This window comes from Stenella coeruleoalba (genome assembly GCF_951394435.1).
Source record: "Stenella coeruleoalba genome assembly, chromosome: 17".
NCBI lineage: Eukaryota > Metazoa > Chordata > Mammalia > Artiodactyla > Delphinidae > Stenella > Stenella coeruleoalba.
In genome coordinates, this window is record NC_137163.1 from 70,916,808 (window position 1) to 70,939,718 (window position 22,911).

General features: G+C 40.3%; 1 pseudogene across 1 annotated transcript in view; it reads right to left on the bottom strand.

Moving 5' to 3' along the window:
* Positions 1-2,810: 2,810 nt before the first annotated feature.
* LOC307176392 (UDP-GalNAc:beta-1,3-N-acetylgalactosaminyltransferase 1-like) overlaps positions 2,811-22,911 on the bottom strand; it is an 86,397-nt pseudogene continuing 66,296 nt past the window's right edge. Inside the window, exon 3 of the transcript in view lies at positions 2,811-2,890. The product of the transcript in view is annotated as a UDP-GalNAc:beta-1,3-N-acetylgalactosaminyltransferase 1-like (transcript). The remainder of the gene's footprint in view (positions 2,891-22,911) is intronic.

The following is a 22,911-nucleotide window of genomic DNA, read 5'->3' on the forward strand; positions in this document are numbered from 1 at the left end:
TTTTATACTTGCTCTAATCCCTCTTGAACTATTGGAGACCTTATATCTAGTTGTCATAATGAGGGAGGGTAAAAGAAAGTAGGGAAAATTTGGCTTATAGTTCACAAAATATATTCACAGAAATAATGTGATGCAATTGCACATGGAACACTTCCCAACACTTTCCAGAGGGAAAAAATCAACATCGATTCGACACAATGTTTTCCAGAGAAGGGAACCCTTTCCAACTCATTTTATGAAGTTAGTTACAAAACCAAAGAATGTACAAAAAAAGAAAATCATAGACCAATACGCCTCATTGAATACTGACATCAAAATCTTTAACAAAATATTAGCAAATATAAATCATCGATAGACAAAAAGAATCATACACCATGACCAAATGGGGTTTATTCCAAGGATACAAGTTTGATTTAATATTTGAATATCAATCAATGTAGTCTACCATTTTAACAGGCTAAAGAAGAAAAATAATATGATCAGAGAAATTGATGAAGAAAAGGTGATTCACAAAACACAATACCCATTCATGATAAAAACTCTTAAAAATAGGAATAAAGGGAAACTTCCTCAACTTGAAAAGGACATCTTTAAAAAAAAAAAAAAAACTCTACAGCTAACATTACACTTAATGGTGAAATATTCAATGCTTTCCACTAAGGTCAGAAACGAGGCAAGGATGTCTGCCCTTATCACTCTTTTCTAACATAGTGCTATAAGTTTCAGCCCGAACAATCAGGCAAGAAAAGGAAGTAAAGACGTACAGATTTAAAAGGATGAAAGAAAACTGCCCCTATTTGCGGATGACATGATTGTCTCTGTAAAAAATGCAAAGAAATCTTTAAAACCTCCTAGAACTGATAAGTAGGTTTAGCAAGTTCAAAGAACACGCCCTAAAACACACAATCCAATTGTATTTCTATATAGCAATGAATGTGTGGATACCAAAATTTAAAATATTTACAATCACTAAATAAATAAATAAAGGAAATAGGTGTAAATGTAACAACATATGCATAGGATTTGTATGCTGAAAACTATACAACACTGATGAAAGGAATTTTTTAAAGATCTAAATAAATGGAAAGGATGATGATGATCATGGAATGGAAGACCCAACATAGTAAATATGTCAGTACTACCTAAACTGATAGATGTAACTCAATTCTTATTAAAATCCCAGAAAGATTTTGGTAGATGCAAAGTTTTCCTAAAATTCACATGGAAAGGTCAAGTAACTAGAAGAGCAAAAAAAAATTTTAAAGAAGAAAAAAGTAGAAACAATCAGTCTACTTGATTTCAAGACTTGTTATTTAACTACAGTAATCAGAACTGTATGGTATTGGCAAAGGGATAGAGATACAGAACTCAGAAATAGACCCATGCAAATAGGCTCAACTGAGTTTAGAAAAAGGGGCAAAAGCAATTCATTGGTTGAAAAATAGCCTTTTCGGGCTTCCCTGGCGGCGCAGTGGTTGAGTGTCCGCCTGCCGATGCAGGGGACACGGGTTCGTGCCCCGGTCCGGGAAGATCCCACATGCCGCGGAGCGGCTGAGCCCGTGAGCCATGGTCGCTGAGCCTGCGCGTCCGGAGCCTGTGCTCCGCAACGGGAGAGTCCACAACAGTGAGAGGCCCGCGTACCGAAAAAAAAAAGACAGTGGACTTTGTTCAGCACCAGACCCAGGCTCTTGAATGTTTCCCTTTCCTCAAATCATCCATAACCTTTATCTATCCAAAACCAAAGCCAAACAAACAAATAATAAACATAGGGAGAGAACTTTGGAACTTTTCCAATTTTACCTAAGGGTCATACTATTAAAAGTGAAGGTTTCTTCTTATTAAAAAAGAAAAAAAAAACCCTATATTCTCTTCTTCATTAACCTTGAGTGGAAAAAAAAAGAAAAACCCTATATTCTCTCTCTCATTAACCTTGAGTGATGGACCCAGATATTTTCTATACTGACACCCTGATGCACATGGAATCCACTAGGATTCTGAGGGGAGGCATAACCAGCCTGATTCTATTGGCCTCACTGAAGACAGTAGCACCTGTGCTCTGGTGTCAGCCCATACCAACAAGGGTTCCCACTAGAGAGATCTAAACGAATAATGTCCTTAGCTTCTGGAAGTTTCTGTGACGGCCTGTGTTTCCTCAAAGAGAATTGCTGCACACACTACACATCGCGGCTGCACTGCAAACAGCTCCTCGGAAAGAAGCGGAGCACCGAGCCCTCTGACCGCACGGTGGCTGATCTCAGAGGAAGAAGTGGTTTCCTCCACTCAGCCGGCTCCACCTCGTCACCTCTGAGGCCACCTTCCCTTCCCCAACTGGTTCTGACTCCGCTCTCTGCGCATGTTCTATTTCCTAGAATAACAGCAAACTTATCACTGAATTTACTCTTCGGTAAGAAGCAACTGTAAAACCAACTCATGTGGTTCAGACAAAGCCTGGGGGAAATGGTGGTGCTTCTTTCAACAGCACGTCTCTGGGCAGAGGAAGACAAAGGATGGAAAACGAACAGACACGCCAACCGGCAGTGTCCTGGCTTGTTTCTGTTTCTGCTGAAATCATAGGCACTTTTTAATGAGTAAGTTCAATGATCGTCCTGGCCTTTCTTCCATCCCCTCCCTCTAGGCTTTTCCTATTGTCTTTAACTGCACAGAATTCCACTTTCTAATTTTTTTGTGTACATTTTATAAAAATCTCAAATAAGATGGTTTGAGGTTTTTTTTTTTTACTTTAAAATGTCTTCCCTTTTTAAGCTGAAGACTCTTTGTCTCGAAAGATCATAAAATATTCAACGTTTTCCCTAATCTAAAAAGGGAATGAGATGACGCAGTATTTCAATGACCTGGTCAACGCTGGCCGTCTTCACGAGAGGACAAGATGCTAGGAGAGCAACACGCAGAAATCGTTTAAGAAGAACGGTTGCTCTTCAAAAATGTCAGCTAAGCCACAATTTCTCTGTTCATTAAAATTAACATAGGGTGCTCTTTCAGAAAAAAAAAAAAGTCAAAATACTCACAGTCTCCCTGGTTGTTCTACATCTGTGTTTAGAGCCAGCCAAAGTTTTAGCCACAGTTCTAACACCCCTCTCTTACTGGTCCCTTGGCACCTACATTGTGCATTCCCATTTTATTCCAGCTCTGCCGTCACACCCAAGAGGTGACTCATTTTGGTGGGAAGCAGACAAGAAGATGCCCAAGGTTTGACAATGTTCAAATCAGAGTGTTAAGTGAATGCAGAAGATTATACTTAAAATACCTGTCACAACTCAGGTGGCATCTATTTCAAGAGCACAAATAATCCAGTATTTTGTCATCTTGTCATTCACGGCCCTTTGAGAGAAAACAGAAAGCAGAACAAGCTACTAGTGAAACTAAATAAACAAATTTTGGTTCAGGCAGGGGGGACAGACCAAGCTATTTTAAAACCTTAAAATATAATCACCTTACTTGCTTGTGTGAAGTGCACATATTTTGACAAAGTTTTAAAGCCTGCATTTTTCTGAATTAACATGGTTGTCCAAATATCGGCTGATTTCAAGTGATAATGATAGCAGTGAGAATGAAGATGGCATAACTGCTCTGCTATATATAAGCTATATGTAAAAAATTACACATTTACACACACATACATGATATATATATAAACTTTATAAGTGATCAGACAGGACTTCTTAATTTGTATCATTAAAACAACCATATGCTTTATACTAGAGACCATTTCATGCCTTTGGAGAATTTAAACTAGATAAAAAACCATAAATAGTACATCTTGCCTCTTTTGTATTTCATTTTCTATTTGTACAAACACAAAATAGAAATGTATATCTTAAAGGTTGCCATGCAAGTTGCTGGGATGTCTGATTCTCTATAATTTTATCACCCCCATACTCATATCAATATTTAGAAATTTGCTCTAGAGAGAGATTGATTTACCATATGTGGTGATAACAACGATTACAAACTCCCAATATTTCACAAACCATGATATAAATTGACTTTACTTCACACTCCTGGATGCCATTAGGCTCCTCCCCTACCAGGGAAATGGTTTCCATGGTAACTGAAAGGGGAAAAGCACAGGGAAGGAAAAAAAAAAAGAGGTACAAAAAGCTTAATGAAATGAGGTATCTATGGAATAAACAAAATATGGGCAAGTGTTGGATGTCAGAACACTCTTAGGACTTCTAGATACAAATACGTCCAGAGATGCTAAGGCCATATCATCTGACAGATCAGATGAGAAGGAAAAGACTGTGCCTAGGATTGGATTGTTAAAATGGCCAACCACCAGCAGGGCTGCCTGCTAGTTCCCAGTGTAGATGTCTCCCAGTAAATGAAGCCTGCTGAATCTTTCTATCACCACCAACTCTGCAGAACCCACATGGGCATGGCTGGACCAATTCAGAGTGCAGCCAAGAGTGAGATGGAAGCAGAGCTGTTCACAGGAGCCCTGAATCACCCTCCCCAAAGCAGCTGCAGACCTGTCTCAGCCACACAGAGAATTTAGTGGGTGTCAGGCACTAAAATACATCCTGACCAGTTCAGGCGCTTCGGAAGTTCTCTAGAATGAAACGTTAGGTAGCCTCTGCTTTTATCTTTTTCTCTATGTTGCTGCAGTAAAATATGCAGCAAATGTCATTTAATTTTATTAGATTCTGCATATATGTGGCTTTTAGAATGAACTCAGGGGAACACACATTACTTACAAACATATACTTTTTAATTAATTTTTCTTTGTAATTTGAAGTAGGTAACTAATGCATTCATGAAACGATATGTACTCCCTCTGGGGGGCAACTTTAATACCTGCAATTCCTTAGCTTGTTAATCAAAGACTTTTTAGCCTTGTAGATCATTTATATCAGCTTAATGTTCAGAAGGTTGAAATTGCAGCTATATAAAAAAAAGTCCTTACCTCTTACAAAATCAGAAAGATAAAAACCTCATGGAAATTCTACAGGAATGGGAAATGGAGGAAATAGTCTTTCAGAGCTGCTTTCCTTGAAACTATTTTGTAGCTTTACAGGGGGAAAAAGAGCTTTTCCCCCCAGAAGACACAAAGGCATTGCTTGGCTGAAAATGCAGCAACAGTCAGGAATCTCCATCTTGGAACCTGCCTATTTCCAGTAGTTTTGTATTTTGAATGAATGCCTTTTTTTGCTCCTTACGAAAATAATATTGGCAAAAAAAAATAATAACATGGAAGAATTTGATTTTGTGAGGGTTCAATTCAGGTTTAAGTTCAGGTTTGCTAGTCTCAGACTCCATTTGTTTTTCTCCTGTTATGTTTATGTGTCACCCCGTCATTAAGCTCAGTTTTCTCCTGCACATAGTCAGACAAGAACGGTTTCACCTGCACCCAGGGCAATGGCTTTACACGCAGAACTGTGGTGGGAGGTGCCCTAACGCAGAGAAGGGAAGGGGATGGGAACACATTCTCCGCATCTGTGATCCTTGCCCATGGTGAGGCACTGCTCCTTCACACGTGTGCATGCTTGTGTGAACATCTGCACATGTACAGACACCTTCACTTGGACGTGGACACACACACACACGTGCACACACATTTTTCCTTGTAGATACACAGCTACATTTTAACTGTAGTGGCAGTTCTACCATGGGGCCAAGGAGAGAACGGTGGACCCTTAGAGATGGAAAGAAGGTTTGAGAACGCCCCATCTAATCACTTGTTCATAGAGTGGGGGAATCAGACGTGGCCTTATTTTCACAGCCTGGTTGTGCTGCTGACTCATATTGAACTTAGAGTTGCCTTAACGCTCCTAGATCTTTCTACCGCCTGAAGTCTGTCCTACCCATTCTGCACTTTGTCTGCACCCATTCAGCTGACTTTCTGAAGCTGATGGCAGATCATTACATTGATCACTGTTAAAATTTATCTCACAGGCTAAGTCTCCCTTTTAGCCTGTTCATATCGTTCTCAACCCTCATTCGATTATTTTAGTATTAGCTGTTACTCTTGGATTTTGAGTCAGTCACAAAGTTGGACTCATGACTCAATCTAATTCATGACTCAATCAAGATTCATGACTCGATCTAAGTCCTCATTCCAACTTGATGCAGGTGCAGATGAAGAAAGGCTGTCTGGGCTGCTACTAGAGACTTCTCTTGGAGTAACAAGAATATATATTCTCTGAAAGTTAATCAGCTGTGAGTATACCTCACTGGGCTATCGGGCCACATTTCTAAACTTTATCCATTAAGGGAAACTAGGAAAGAGTTTTGTGAATACTTCTGGAAATTAAGAAGACTTCTGTTTCTCCTTGACCATTTTATGTGTAAATCAAAAGAAAGGGGATGTGAGTAGTCTGATGTGACTGGGATCCCTTGTGTTGCTTCCAATTGTCTTTCCTTCTGTTTACTCCTTTACTGGGCATTTCTTCTTACTGCCATCTTTCCGTGATACAATAATATTCCTTCATAAGAATTGTTTTAATAGTTTTATCTGAGTATTTTTCTCCTTCAATTTAGAAGCTTCCTGCTAACATTCTTCCTGACCCTTATACTGCCAGTCCCTTATCAAAGAACCTTGGTTTCAGGGTCTCAACCTATAATCCAGAAAGCCAAACTGTATTATTTAACAATTTCTCTTTGGTCTTCTTTAAAGTCACAACATTCAATAGCAATGAACTGATAACATCACCTACAACTTCAAGTCCTTTAAAAAGTGTTTGTTTTTTGTTTTGTTTGTTTTTGTTTATATATCTGTAACACTTCTTTTTGTGAATCTGTAGAAATGGGAAGGGGCTAATGGACTTGATGACTCTGGATAAATCCTCTGTCCCTGAGGATGTCACTTTCAGGAAGAAATTTCATGCTTCCAACACATCAGGATGTCAGTTGCTTGACTTCCTCTTCTTTCTGCCGTAGGAACTCTGCTCCAGTTGGGCAGCAGCTCAGATGGGCTGAAGTGACAAGAGGAGAAGAAAAAGCGGGTCGAGGTAAGAAAGCCAGAGAGTGATTCTGGGCCCTGACTCACTGACAACTTGTCAGCCAGGTACCAAGGCCACAGGTGGCAAACAAAAGACCTCATGGCTCCGTCCCAGAGGACCACACAGTGCTTCCCAGGCCCATACTGCACTAACACATCTAATTTAGAACTCTTGCTTCTGTTCCGGTGTCCCCAATTTCCAACGTGATACCACATGCCTCATCTTGGCCTAATACATCCCCTCATATTAATGCTTTCCTTAAATTGTCAAGTTTTCATGTCAACTTCGCCCTAGAAATTATTTCTTAGATCTGTTACATAATATTTTGAGAGGCCATGTTGAAGCTATGGATATTTTGTTGCTGTGGGAGTGAGAGAGGAAGGAAGTAAGGATCCGGGATGGAGCAAGGATTGCTGGATCATTTTTTGTTTCCATGAACATCTTTTTAGAAGCAGAAAATACCCCTGGCACCAAAAGTCTGTTGAATTGGTTATTTCAAAACCTTTCTCCTGGTTCTCTGTTCAGCTCGTGATCTCAGTTCTGTTGTTGACTCCATCCTGCACCTCATCACACACCTCACACCCAAGCCCGGACCTGGGAACTTGGCCTTGCACCCTGACTTTCACTTGCCAAGGAAAGGAGTTCAGGTAATTGTGGGAATCAACTGAGCTAGTTTTATACAATTCTGACCACTCCCCGTTTCCTTTTTCTTATTATACAGGAAGAAGAAAACCAAACCCTTCCAGATGGTGTTCATCATTACTCCACCAACATTTGTGCAAGAAAAGAATCTGGGACACCTAGCACACAGTGGAAAGATTTGAGGGGCCATAAGAGTTCAAATATGGAGTCTGGTGATACAAAGACAGCAGTGGGTAGAGTTTGGAGCCCAATAAGTTTCCATGGATTTACACAGTTATTTTTGTAAAATAGGACCATAAGCTTTCAGATGGCTAAGGAAATATGTAGAACACTACCAGAAGGGAGTGATGGACCACTGCAGGGAGGAGACTGTTCCTGTGAAGGATTACCGTGAGTTTGGAAGGCAAAGGCAATAGGACAGTAAAGGGATATTTGATTCAGTTCTTGAGGAACTCTAGAATTTTCTGGTGTCCTGGCCTTTCAGAGTCTTAAAGTTGGGGTTCTGTCAAACTGCATGGGGCAGCATAGTGACTGTCCTGTGAGAGCGTATATTTCTGTATTCTCATCCACTGCCCCTCAGCGACTCACAAGCATGCATGCCCAGTTCTGGCCTCTCCCCTGAGCCACAAGGTGATAAATCCAACGCCCATAGGTACGTCAAAGCTATCTAAAATTTAACAGGCCCAAACGAGGATGCTCGATATACCTTCTTTTCTAAGACTTCTCCCTACACCAGTAAATAGGGATTCCCTATATTCCCTCTTTCAGTAAATAGCACCATCACCAACTTACATGCAAAGTCAAAAACATAGGAATCCTCCTGAATTCCTTCACCACTCACACCCAATTCAGCAGGAAGTCCTATTAGCACTGCCCCAAAATATATCCCAAATCAACCCACTTCTTCTTATGTCCACTGCCACCATCTTAGTCCAATCCATCATCAATCATTCCTTAAGTGGGCTACTTCAATAGCCTCCAGACAGGTCTCTCTGTAGCCCTCTAAATCAATTTACATGTTTTCCTTGTTCAAAACCTTTTGATGCTTTCTATTCTAGTGAAACAAAATAATGTGCAAAGAATTTGCAGGGCCTATTCAGTCCCATATAATCTGGGTACAGCTAGCAGCTCTATCTTTATCTCCACTTACTCACCCTGCCTTCCCTGGTCCCTCCCTCCTATTGTCCACTCCCACCAAAACTTGCTGTACCTCCAGGGCCTTTTCATTGACCCTCCATGCTATCCAGAGCTTTCTATTTTCAGATCTTGTCCTGACAAACTCTTTATTATTCAGGTCTCAGACCAAACATAAACTCTTTATTATTCAGGTCTCAGATCAAACGTCCTTCCTCAAAGGTCACTTCCAACCACCCTACTTACCATTTTTGAAAGTCACTCTCTATCTCATTGCTTTGTAGTATTTCTTTTTTCTTGTATTTGCCACCTAAAGTTGTCTTGCTTAATGATTTACCTACTTCTTTACTCATTTATTATCTGTTTCTCCTGCTAAAATAAAAGTTCTATGAAAACAGAAATCTATGATGTCTATTTCACCACCACATCTCTTGTGCCTGAAGCATGACATTCGATAAATATCTGATAATGATGTAACATGAGGAAAATTCTCCTTTTCTTTAATTTTTAAATGTCCCTTATTTAAACTAGTTTAGCTATGTTTCCTGCATATTAACAAAATGCATAAAATCTTAGCTCATAATGACAGTATAGAACTTTACTGATTCAAATAAAAATCATTTAGCTACTGAAACTAATGAACGAATGAGTATTGATTCATCACAGGAAAATGTTGCTAGTGAACATTTTATTTATTTCACTAGAAACCATCAGTATTTTAATCTTTTATAAGAAATTATTATGTGAGGTTGCAACTTGATACAAAGTAAAGTGAGTGGCAAGAGAAATAGACATTTCCCTTGGTAGCCTTCCTTATTACTTACTAATAGACATCCTTGAAAAACATTAAAGGTGACAGAAAAAAATCAGTAAGAAACATTTCTAAATCATGATTTATAATCTGAGAGACATGAGTTAACTGGCAATGATCTCACAATCCATACCTGAACAGTAGTGTGCAGAGGATCAAATAAGAACTACTCATAAATCTATAAACACGTAGTTGAGAAAAACTCAGTTTGAACATGTGTACGAAATTTGTACATGAACATATCAGTCAGCAGAAGCTCATTCAGGTAGAATAAGCAGTAGATAAGAATCCAGAAATCCTGGATGCTAGCAAGGTGATCATCAACCAACTTGCCAGTGCTATAAAAAGCAAAACAACTAAAGGTATACTAGTTTGCGCTTATTGAGCAAATGCTACATGCCAGGCACTCAGTTCTAAGCACCTTATAAGCAATGGTCATGTGTCTCAAATCCTTTTTTCAATGACCCGAGCATTAACAAGCATTTTTACAATGTATCTAATGAAGAACATTTTAACATACTAATTTCACCAACTTAAGAAAGCCAAACATTAGGTAGTTGAGGGGGAAAAAACCCTTCATGATCAGAAATACAGTCTGAGTAGTATGAGGAATAGGGTTCAAATAGCTCAACCTTATGGGAAAAGGCAAACCTTGGACCAGGTTAGTAGCCAGTTCTCAGAAACTGGGAATTTGCAGGACAAATGGTAGGCAGAGATACTGAGAAATGAGAAAAAGCCAGGCGTGGAGGAAGTCCTTCAGGCCCTTGCGATGCCTGAGGTCTTTGCTTGGTCTGGGAGGCTCCACGTAGGCTGGCCTCTGTCGTGCCTCTGATTCACCTCCTACTCTTCTCACCCACCCTGGTTTTTTGCTGTGCCTCCAAGTTTCCAGGCATGCTCCAGCTCAGAGCCTTTGTACTCTTCCAGTCTCTGCAGGAATGCTCTCCCCAGATAGCCTCAGGATTAACTCCCTTGAAAGAGGTCATCTTTCAAGCGCTCACTCATTCTTTCCTTCTCAGTGATGCCTACCCTAACTGTTTCCCTCTACCTTCAGCACTACTGGTGCCCTAATCCTACTTAACTTTAATTTTTCCATAGCATTTGTCACCTTCTTATATATTATGTAATTTACTGGTTTTATTCAGTGTGTTGGTTCTTTCTCCACTCTGGAATCTAGGGTCTAAGAGTGCATGGAGTTTTGTCTGTTGTAATATATTGTGAAAAAAATGGCTTCTACTTTCCATCCCTCCCTGTATTAATTTACTAGGGCTGCCATAACAAAATGCCACATACTGGGTGGCTTAAACATTAGAAATTTATTTTCTCACAGTTCTGGAGTCGAAAAGTCCAAGATCGAGGTGTTGACAGGTTTGGTTTCTCTTGAGGCTTCTTTCCTTGGTTTGTAGCTGGCCGCCTTCTTGCCATGTCCTTGCATATATAGTCTTTTCTCTGTGCGCATGCAACGCTGGTGTCTCCTTGTATGTCCAAATTTCCTTTTCTTATAAGAACACCAGTCAGATTGGACTAAGGCCTACCCTAAAGGCCTCGTTTTAACTTCATCACCTCTTTAAAGGTTCTACTCCAAATAGAGGTAGTGGTGTTAGGGCTTCAATGAATATTGGGGTGACACAATTCAGTACATAGCACCTTCTATAGCTATACATTTGTCACATAACCTTGCAGTGGTCTCCCACTCTGCCTCTAAGTTTGACCATCAGATTTACTTTGGCCAGTGGGATGTTAAGAAATATGACAAAGGCTTGAAAAGCACATACATGATTGGACTTGTTCATCCTTGCTCTTCCATGACCACCAGGACACACTAGACTAGCCTGCTGAATAATGAATGAGACACGTAGAACAGAACTATGCTGCCCCAGTTGTACCAGCCAAGGCCATCTGAGGTCAGTCACAGCCAACTGACCCCCAGCTTGATGAGAAAGCCTGCAGACGCATGAGTACCGCAGGTGTGACTGGCCAAACCCATGCCACACCAGTTGAACCCTGCAACGCATGTTTATTGTTGCCTCATGCTCTGATTTTGTGGTTGTTCACATGTTATTGTGGCAGTGAAAAACTGATACAACTGTTTTGTCCATCGATGTATCCCAAGTGGCATGAATAATACCTGGCACATTGCAAGGGATCCATAAATAGTTCTTGAATGAATAAATGAACAAAGTCTAGAGTTAAATGCACATAAACAAGTGCCTGTCTACAGGGGACCTCTTTCAAGATCCATAATACATCTCTCAATAGGATGACTTCCTCTGGCTTAATATCCTTGAGTTTTAAAGTGGTTTCCTGAGTAGCATCTAACATATGATTCATTACGGTCTAATAGGTTTACTACTCTTTGAGGAGTACACATTTCTTCAGGGAACGTGGCCTGAAACAGAAGAATAAATATGTGAAGCCAATAAGGGAAATAAGAGGGGGAGATCTTTGAAGGTCTCCTTGCTGCATCTCAAATTTCATTAGGTACAGGTGACCACGAATCCACCCAGAGGAACTGTTGACTCTAGCCTAAGGCTTTAGGCTGAAGGAAATTGTTCAGAGGTGATGAGGGAGTATTACAGAGAGACTAGTAAAAGTAGTGGGAGAGTGACTTTAGTAAAAGTAAATAAAAATATAAGAAAAACTGCTCTTTGGAGCCTATGTGATGCTAAACATCACTTTTACACGTTATTCCCTCATTCTGAGCAAACCCCCACATCCTCACCCCACTTCATCTAGCTCAGCCTTATTCCTTCTTCAGTGTGAACATCTCCTCCGCTGAATGGGAGGCAGGAGGATGGGCAACCAGTCCATGCCCCTCCCACCCGACCCCAAGGAAGTCTTATGTAATCTCATACTACCTTATGCTTTCCTTGACACCATTTTCCAGAATATGTGATTACAAATTGTAGTGTATGTTTCTTGTGCACGATTCTAACTCCATGAAATTAACGTGTCTATTTAGCTCGGTATATTATATTCTTAGAATCCAGGACAATGACCCCATGACCCCAACGCAGGTTAGTATACAATTAGGGAGAATTAGGGAAGTGACCAAATATTATTCATTGTGTATTCTCCCTATCTAGTAATAGAGAGATATCATTGATATAGGTATCAGTGAGAGAAATCACAAATGAAATTAAATACTACTGAAATAAAACATTTTTTAAAAGTCTGATCATTACCAAAGAATTTCTGAACTTTTTACTTGAGGAAGGTTTTCAATAAATATTTGTTAAATTGAAAAATTACTTTAAAGAAAACATTCTGAAAAATTATATTTCTGTAATGAACTCAAATTTCTCAATTAATATATTATTAAGGTTTTCGCAGTTTTTCTCTATTGAGTAAAATTCCAATAACAAGTGATTCACATTATTAACCAATTTTGGCAGTTTTGTCATGCCTCTCCTAGCATCAGCTTCAGCTTATGAGACCAAATCTAGAATAAAAAAGTTTGGAAGCAGAGTGTTTCCACAGATGTGGAGATCATGCTTAGATTCGGATCTCTACTTGGGAATGAATAGAGACAAATTATGAAAATGCTGTTTCGTGAACTTCAGGAGGCTTTGTACCCAAGCTTGGAAGGTCTGATTCTGATGGAGAACTTTGTAGAGGAAAGAGCATTTGCAAAAGCCCAGTTACATAGGAGTAACGGAGAGAAAGCTATGTAGCTGGAGGGCATTGAGCCTGAGATAAGGCTCTAGTGTTCCCCAGGGCCAGATCATGCCTGGCTTAGAAGGCTGCATTAAAAGTGCTTGTATAATCACTCTAGCTATCATGTGGAAGAGAGACTGGAAGGCAGAGTTAGACGAGGCCACTGTGACCATCTAGTGATCCTTGACAAGGCTTGTGGGAGAGACCCTGGCCACAGATATCTGCTATTTTTTCTTTTTCACAGGCATAAATAGAAATATGTTTTGAAATTAGCCAAAGCTTATTTTCAGGGGAATAATGCATTAGACTTGTTGAGACTTTGGGTTGGGGCCCTAAATATCTAGCAATGAGGTCTTATCCCTGGACTGTAATCCCCATTAAAAGAGGTTGTGAACATAAGCAAAACTCTAGTGCCTACCCTTACAACTGGCAACAGCACCGCGAATGAATGACTACGTGAATCAAGGGTTACAGAAAAGGGTTACAAACAAGGAGAGACTCCAAGAAACGTGGGCAGTAGCAGTGAAAGCCAGTTTCCTTTCTAAACCCCTAGTTTCGTTACTTGCAGGAACCCGATAATTTTTTTTTCATTTTTTAAAAGCATTTGTACAGTTGCCCATTCTATATGCCGTACCATCAATTAAAATAGACTGTACAAAATGCCCACTCTGCAAAGCGCGCCTGCCTCTGGTCCACGTTCTGTTTCAAAACTGGCGCAACCAAAATAACTAAAGTGGCTGTTCAGCTCTGGGGTCAGCAATTTGTTCTGTCTCAATTCCTAAATCCCGAGGCAAACAGCTCTGAGATGCTAGAACGAAGAGAGCGAAAAGGAAATTGCCGGTTCTTTTGTTGCCTTATTAAGCCTGCAGTATTCTATTTAATCATATCTTCCTCTAGGAGAAATCAACTATTTGAAGAAAAATGCATTCCTGGTGTCTGAATGCTGTCTTTCAATAGGGAGCAAAGATCAAAGAGGGTGTGTTTTCTAATCTTTGAACATTGACAATGTCCCTTGCACTGCAAAATAGAATTACTTAGGGCCGTTATGGAGACCCTGTAGTTTTGAGCATATAAATGGAATGTCTTAAGACATCATATAAAATTAATTGTAACATATTTAATAACCCTCAAATAAATTGGAAAGAACAAGGTATTTGGCACTTGGATATTTATTTTAAACATTTCACCAAGTACGTGGAGCTCTGTAATGTATCTGAAGTATTTAATACAGATAAGATATCTTACACAAGCTCAGCATTTTTTCCCAATGTTTGTAATTTTTGGTATAAGAAAATTGGACAGTTTTTATCACCAGATAATATATGTTAACCAGTGTCTGGGAAAGGGGAAAAGATGCATGGCTTCTGGGTTATCACGTGGCCTGCCAAGAAAATAAAAGGAGACTCACGGTAAGTGATTTTAATCTGTTGGTCAGCGCCCTATTCAGGGTGTCAATTTTTTTTTTTACGCAAATGCAGAGGAAAAGGTTCATAACACAGAATGCTGAAGTTCTGTGATTTGCAAAGAGTAGGCACCTCATTGACTGGTGGATTTATTCTCTATTTGAAGATAGCACTTGGATTAACCAAAGAGAGCTTTCTTATTTTTGTAATTGCTTTATCATTCCAAGGGGATGCTGGTGCATGGCTCATTTTCCCTCTCTTTCCACTGCCCCTTATACCTCTGCCTCTTAATCACAGGACACTTTGCCCAAGAATGCATTTACAGAAAATTGAGATACACACTCTGCATGAATGAAGGCAACTGTGTCATCTACATTTTCCACAATTCAGCCATGCCCTTTGTTCTTGGACATGATAGAAAATCTGTTTTCATTCTCAATTGGAAAGCCAGCATGAGTTAGACCAGATGGCTGCTGACCTTCAGGCGATAGAGAAGGGGAGAGATTCCCAACTGTTCTCATTACTCGGGGCACTAACCTCCTTTGGAGCCACAGCCTCAAGAAGCTGATACCTAGAAAACATTTCTCCTTGAACATAGACATTTTACTTGTTGTGTGTTGAGACGCTGGAGGTTGCCTAACTGTCATGGCATCAATGCCTTGTGCCACTGTTTATATACATTACTCTTTATCCATGGAAGTCAAGCTGCTGGTGTTGTAAATGTCTTGATAAGTAAGCAAAGACATCTGCGTTCAGATGTTTTCAAATTTTCCCTTATTTTATATCCATCAGTGTGTAACGCACTCAATGTGTGTGTGTTTGACTGAATGACTAAAACATAAATGTTAGTTGCCACACCTTACATTATCCATAGGTATTTTCAGAAAATGCACATATACAGAAGTATAATGCATACACTGAAAGCGCTATGTCAATGTGTCTCCCAGTAGAGCCAGTGCTATAGGCTCTGTTATTATCCTCTTTAGCTAGATGAAGAATTCGATATTATGTAACTAGTAAGTGCGAGAACTGGCACTGGATCAAGTCTGTCTCTCCAACTCTGATGCTCAAATATTTAACTAGGATGTTCTACTGCTTCCCCTTTTGTTATCATGGGGAGACGACTAACTAGGTTAAAATTATATCCCAAAAGTCATGGGATAGTTTCCCTGTAATCTTTCAGAGTCCATGTCTGCTCATTCTTTGTTTACTTACATACTTACAAGAAATAAATGACTATATGTGAGATATAATGTATCAGTATTCTTGCTACAAAATTGAAAGAGCTGATGAATGCTTGACAGAGTTTGGGATACGAGTATTTTTCTCTTCTATTTCCATGAGGTTGCCTTTTAGATCTGATCTGAACTGACATCTCCCCCCAGGACATCTGAGTGTGCAGAGTTATCGGTTCTCTGTCTATTTCCTATTGTCTAGCCAAGAAAAACTGGCATTTTGCTGGACTGGGTCTCTAGCTCTCTGCACTGCATATATTAAATGAATAAAACTGAAAGGACTGGGTCATTGGAGGAAGTGTATCCATCTATTGAGCCACAGATGAACGGGTGTCTAAAATGCGCCCTTAATTATGGAACGTATCTGAATCCAGTGTTATGTCACATATTAGTTAAAATCACAGACAGAGCAGCCCTTTTCACCCACATAGCTATTCAAATATCGCTTCTTGGCAAAACTGCGTTCGCATGCAAGATGGCGGTAAGTAGGATTCTGTTTCTCCGTTAGCCTTAAAACAATCCACTTTCTTCACATCTTAGTGCCGTAATTCTGTCCCCTGGCTCAGCAAAAATAACCATCCCTCGGGAGGTACAGCAGAGTGGAAGGAACCTCCATTACGAAGGGAGAGAAAACCCCTGAGGCCGGGTCTTAGTGGGACTGAGGGGCTGAGGGAGTGGCCTACAGCTATTGCTTCCCATCACTCAAACCTGTTAACATGGCAGTTTGCTTACTGAGCACATTTGTGTTGGTCTTACAGGAAGGTGGGCCCCAGGTCAGAGCGAGTACACTTTACTCGCATCCTCGTCTTTATCCCCTCCATTGCAGAACTTCTGCATAAAGCTAAGAATGTTTCTTTTCACAGCGTGTCTCATTTCCCCTGGCCCACACTTATCCATTCTAAGTGTGTCTGTTATCAAGTACTTACCAATTTAAAAGCAGCAATTTTTTTTGATATTTTGTTACACATTCAAAAGGAAACCATTATACATCTTTAAGGCCTCAGTTTTTGAATCTAAAGGAAAATTGTAATTGGGCAGAAGGTTATTTACTAGGTATTTTTGAAAAGACCAAATAATAGCTTTTCAGCATATCCTACATTAAGCAGCATCAAAATGATGCATGAAGATAGTATCCAACAATGACTTGGTAACTATGTGTATACATGGTTATGGCATTTTAATGCATCTGCCCATATTCTAGACTCCATTCACAAAATTGTTCTGAGCTATTCAAAGATGTTTTTACTTGAATATATATTTATTATTTGGCACAAACTTAGTCATTTTATAACCATCACTTTAAAACTAACACAATAGTTTTGAAACTATGTTGAATTTGAAGGAAATTAAGGAATCAATAATCTGAGATACTAAAAAAAAAAAAACAGTTTTTAAAAGTATCCTTCTTGTTGCATTAAGAAAACTTACTTCACAATTCTCACATTCTCATTCCTAAAAATGTTTAAAGACAGAGCTTTTCCCCTCTGAATTAGTTGTTTACAAGGATAGCTTGCAGGCAAGAAAAAAGTCTTCTGCCCCCTCTTCTGGCTTTAATCCAATAAAAAAAATAATAGATATCGAGGGTCAGCTTTTACGTGTCAGTTTTAGTTACTTGGAATGTTGAGAAGAATTTTGAAGCTCCATTCTGACACAGTGGAAAAAGTGTTATCAATTAGTGATGTCTGCCTTGGGAACACAATTGAGGAATTAGGTCCCATGTGCCATATATTTAACATCTGTGCTTTAAAGTTTTTCTTAAATATAACCACTTTTATTGAGTTGAACTTTATGAAAAAAAATAGTTGCACATAGTAAGATTAAATGATTTGTGTTTATTGAATATTGCATTTTTAAATGGATATATATATATATATTTGGATATATATTTTTAATTTTTGGCTATATGGTTCAAAATATGACATGAAAGAAATCTCATCAGCTTAATAATCGTAACTTTTGTATTGTACTTTGCAGGTTGCAAAGCACTTTTCAAAGACGTGATTCCATATGTGCTCCAACAAACCTATGAAGTAAGTATTGTATATTCCCTGTTTATATATGCTTGGACTAAGACACAAGAGTTTCAATAACTTTTCCAAAATTACACCCAGGATGAAAATGCCTGCCTCACAAAAGTAGTATATAGTGAGATTGTTGAGAATAGCCAAAGAATTCTGAGATGGCTACATTCACTCATGATGAGAGTTCTAAAATCAGTCTGAGAAGATGCTCTCTAGACCATCCAGGGCACAGCTGATACATGATTGCTCTACTGTATGGTCCAGCCAAATCAAACTGCTTATAATTCCACAGTAAAAAAACAAACAAAAAACCAAAAAAACACAGTGATTTTCTACATCTGTCCCTTTGCTCTAGAATGTCCCCTGCCCATTTTTATCATCTGGTTAGCTCCTACCTTCCTTTCAAAACAACTCAGGCATTCTTTCATTTTCACTGTCTTACCTGTCCCTTCCCAGAATTGAAATAAGTGTCCCTCTTTATACATCGATGAACTCAACTAGGGAAATGTTCCACCAAAATCTCACACCAAGGAGCTTCCCCTTCTGAGGGTTCTATTGGGATAATAAAAGGAGTTTTTGTTTAATTATTCTGTGATTGCCAGGACATTCATTAGATGATGTGGGATCACCATGCCTTAAAACACATAAAGACAGATGTAACACACTCTATTTTCCCTTTCTTACAAATGTCTCCTTTCTTACCTCTGTGTGGTAGACGGAAGCTTGGAAGGACCTACATCCTGGGGCCCATTCGGGAAACCTCTCTCTCTTCCACTCCACAGAGTGGGATGCGTTCTTAGACACAAAGTCTCTTCTTTTTTCTTTTGTTTCTTCCCCTTCACTCCTTCTCTGCTTCCATAGATTGGCTCCAGGATTCAGAATATGGGAATGAGATCTTTTTACTGAGTCCCCACTTAAATCTTTAGGCTCAAGAAACACCCTCCAATCCAATGTTAATAAAAATTCTTTGTTAGATTATTAGACACATACAAAGCCATGAAAAGTTACCTTCATACTTAGTCTGCTGCTGGTTATCATGGGGGTAATTCCTTTAGGAAGGATTGTTAATATGAAGGATGTAGGCATTCTGGATTCTCTGGCTCAATAGCACATAACAGCAATGAATCTCCACAATTGTAATACTCCTTACATAGATTATTGCATTTACAAAATAATCTGAATAAAGTAGACCTTACAGCTCAAGAACTACTGAATCCTTTTCCTTCAGTATTATTTTTTAGAATCTCAGTCATTCCTTTTTGAGTCAATAATTTCTTACAGGCTGCCCCTATCGACACAGCCTAAGGTCATATAGAAGTCTTTGAATCCATTCACTGATATGTATACTCACAGTTCCCCTTGTATTTTTGCGGCAGGGAAATAATAATCACAAATTTACTGGGAAGGTCACTGTGGACAACTCCTTTTAGCTACTGTCACACATTTTGTTTTACTGCTATTATTATCATGATATGTAGTAAAACAATGGTGCTCATGTCAGAGCCAAAGGGCCAAGATACCAAGTCAGTCTCATCATTATTTCCTTTCTTTCTATTAAATTTCTTCAGAATTCATCCGTATTTGCAAAAAAGAAAATAAGATATAAAGTAGACTAGATAGGATTCACCACCCTTTTACACTGCTTGTGTGCAGATTCTTTTTAAATGACTAGAAAAGCAAGGAAGAGTAAGATTGTGAGGGATACATCAAGCTTGAGAACATTTAAGTGTCTGGGCTAATATACAGCAAATATGGTTCACTATAGGTAAATGCAAAGCAATGATCTTTCGAGTAAAGAATATAAAATGGGAAATATCTGCTTAATGGAAAGGTGCTGCAGCATGCTGATTAGAAACACATTTGAGAAGTTGCTGCAAAATTGTATCCGTTTAGCCTTTAGCCCAACACGGGATTGCAGAGAGATACTGAGTTAAATTGCTGGAAAAATGTGTTGTAAACCAAAGGTAGAATCACTGTAATAAAAAGTAAGTATCAGAGACCTTCAAGATGGCAGAGGAATAAGACGTGCAGATCACCTTCCTACCCACAGATACATCAGAAATACATCTACACGTGGAACTGCTCCTACAGAACACCTACTGAACGCTGGCAGAAGACCTCAGACGTCCCCAAAGGTAAGAAACTCCCCACGTACCTGGGTAGGGCAAGAGAAAAAAGAAAAAACAGAGACAAAAGGATAGGGACGGGACCTGCACCAGTGGGAGGGAGCCGTGAAGGAGAAAAGGTTTCCTCACACTAGAATACTCTTCGCGGGCGGAGAATGCGGGTGGCGGAGGGAGGAAGCTTCGGAGCCGCGGAGGCTCTGAGCGCAGCAACAGGGGTGCGGAGGGCAAAGCGGGGAGATTCCTGCACAGAGGATCAGTGCAGACCAGCACTCACCAGCCAGAGAGGCTTGTCTGCTCACCCGACGGGTTGAGCGGGGCTGGGAGCTGAGGCTCGGGCTTCGGTCGGAGCGCCGGGAGAGGACTGGGGTTGGCGGCGTGAACACAGCCTGCAGGGGGTTAGTGCGCCACGGCTAGCCGGGAGGGAGCCCGGGAAAAGGTCTGGAGCTGCCAAAGAGGCAAGAGACCATTGTTGCGGGGGGCGCAAGGAGAGGGGATTCAGAGCGCCGCCTAAACGAGCTCCAGAGACGGGCATGAGATGCTAAGACTGCTGCTGCCGCCACCAAGAAGCCTGTGTGTGGGCACAGGTCACCCTCCACACCTCCCTTCCGGAGAGCCTGTGCAGCCCGCCACTGCCAGGGTCCCGGGATCCAGGGACAACTTCCCTGGAAGAACGCACGGAGAGCCTCAGGCTCGTGCAACGTCACGCCGGCAGGGCTCGCCCTGCACTCCGTGCCCCTCCCTCTCCCCGGCCTGAGTGAGCCAGAGCCCCCGAATCAGCGGCTCCTTTAACCCCGTCCTGTCTGAGCGAAGAACAGACGCCCTCCGGCGACCTACACGCAGAGGCGGGGCCAAATCCAAAACTGAGCACCTGGGAGCTGTGAGAACAAAGAGAAAGGGAAATCTCTCCCAGCAGCCTCAGGAACAGCGGATTAAATCTCCACAAACAACTTGATGTACCCTGCGTCTGTGGAATACCTGAATAGACAACAAATCATCCCAAATGAGGAGGTGGACTTTGGGAGCAACTGTAGACTTGGGAGCCGTATGGCTACAGGCTCTTGGTGCTCGGATTGGCTGTCAGGCCAAGCCTCTTAGGTGGGAGAGCCGAGTTCAGGACATTGGTCCACCAGAGACCTCCCAGCTCCACATAGTATCAAACAGCGAATGCTCGCCCAGAGATCTCCATCTCAACGCTAAGACCCAGCTACACTCAATGATCTGCAAGCTACAGTGCTGGACACCCTATGCCAAACAACTAGCAAGACAGGAACACAACCCCACCCATTAGCAGAGAGGCTGCCTAAAATCTTAATAAGGTCACAGACACCCCAAAACACACCACCAGAAGTGGTCCAGCTCACCAGACAGACAAGATCCAGCCTCATGCACCAGAACACAGGCACTAGTCCCCTCCACCAGGAAGCCTACACAACCCACTGAACCAACCTTACCCACTGGGGGCAGACACCAAAAACAACGGGAACTACAAACTGGCAGCCTGCGAAAAGGAGACCCCAAACACAGTAAGTTAAGCAAAATGAGAAGACTGAGAAACACACACAGATGAAGGAGCAAGATAAAATCCCACCAGACCTAACAAATGAAGAGGAAATAGGCAGTCTACCTGAAAAAGGATTCAGAGTGATGATAGTAAAGGTGATCCAAAATCTTGGAAATAGAATGGAGAAAATACAAGAAATGTTTAACAAGGACCTAGAAGAACTAAAGAGCAAACAAACAATGATGAACAGCACAATAAATGAAATTAGAAATTCTCTGGAAGGAATCAATAGCAGAATAACTGAGGCAGAAGAACGGATAAGTGACCTGGAAGATAAAATAGTGGAAATAACTGCCACAGAGCAGAATAAAGAAGAATGAAAAGAACTGAGGATAATCTCAGAGACCTCTGGGACAACATTAAACGCACCAACATTCGAATTATAGGGGTCCCAGAGGAAGAAGAGAAAAAGAAAGGGACTGAGAAAATATTTGAAGAGATTATAGTTGAAAACTTCCCTTATATGGGAAAGGAAATAGTCAATCAAGTCCAAGAAGCACAGAGAGTCCATACAGGATAAATCCAAGGAGAAACATGCCAAGACACATATTAATCAAACTATCAAAAATTAAATACAAAGAAAAAATATTAAAAGCATCAAGGGAAAAATAACAAATAAAATACAAGAGAATCCTCATAAGGTTAACAGCTCATCTTTCAGTGGAAACTCTGCAAGCCAGAAGGGAGTGGCAGGACATATTTAAAGTGATGAAAGGGAAAAACCTACAACCAAGATTATTCTACCCAGCGAGGATCTCATTCAGATTCGAGGGAGAAACTAAAAACTTTACCAACAAGCAAAAGCTAAGAGAATTCAGCACCACAAAACCAGCTTTACAACAAATGCTAAAGGAACTTCTCTAGGCCGGAAATACAAGAGAAGGAAAAGACTTACAATAAAAAACCCAAAACAATTAAGAAAATGGTAATAGGAACATACATATTGATAATTGCCTTAATTGTAAATGGATTAAATGCTCTAGCCAAAAGACATAGACTGGCTGAATGGCTACAGAAACAACACCCATATATATATGCTGTCTACAAGAGACCCACTTCATACCTAGGGACACATACAGACTGAAAGTGAGGGGAAGGAAAAAGATATTCCATGAAAATGGAAATCAAAAGAAAGCTGGAGTACCAATTCTCATATCAGACAAAATAGCCTTTAAAATAAAGACTATTACAAGAGACAAAGAAGGACACTACATAATGATCAAGGGATCAATCCAAGAAGGAGATATGACAATTGTAAATATTTTACACCCAACATAGGAGCACCTCAATACATAAGGCAAATGCTAACAGCCATAAAAGGGGAAATCGACAGTAACACATTCACAGTAGGGGACTTTAACACCC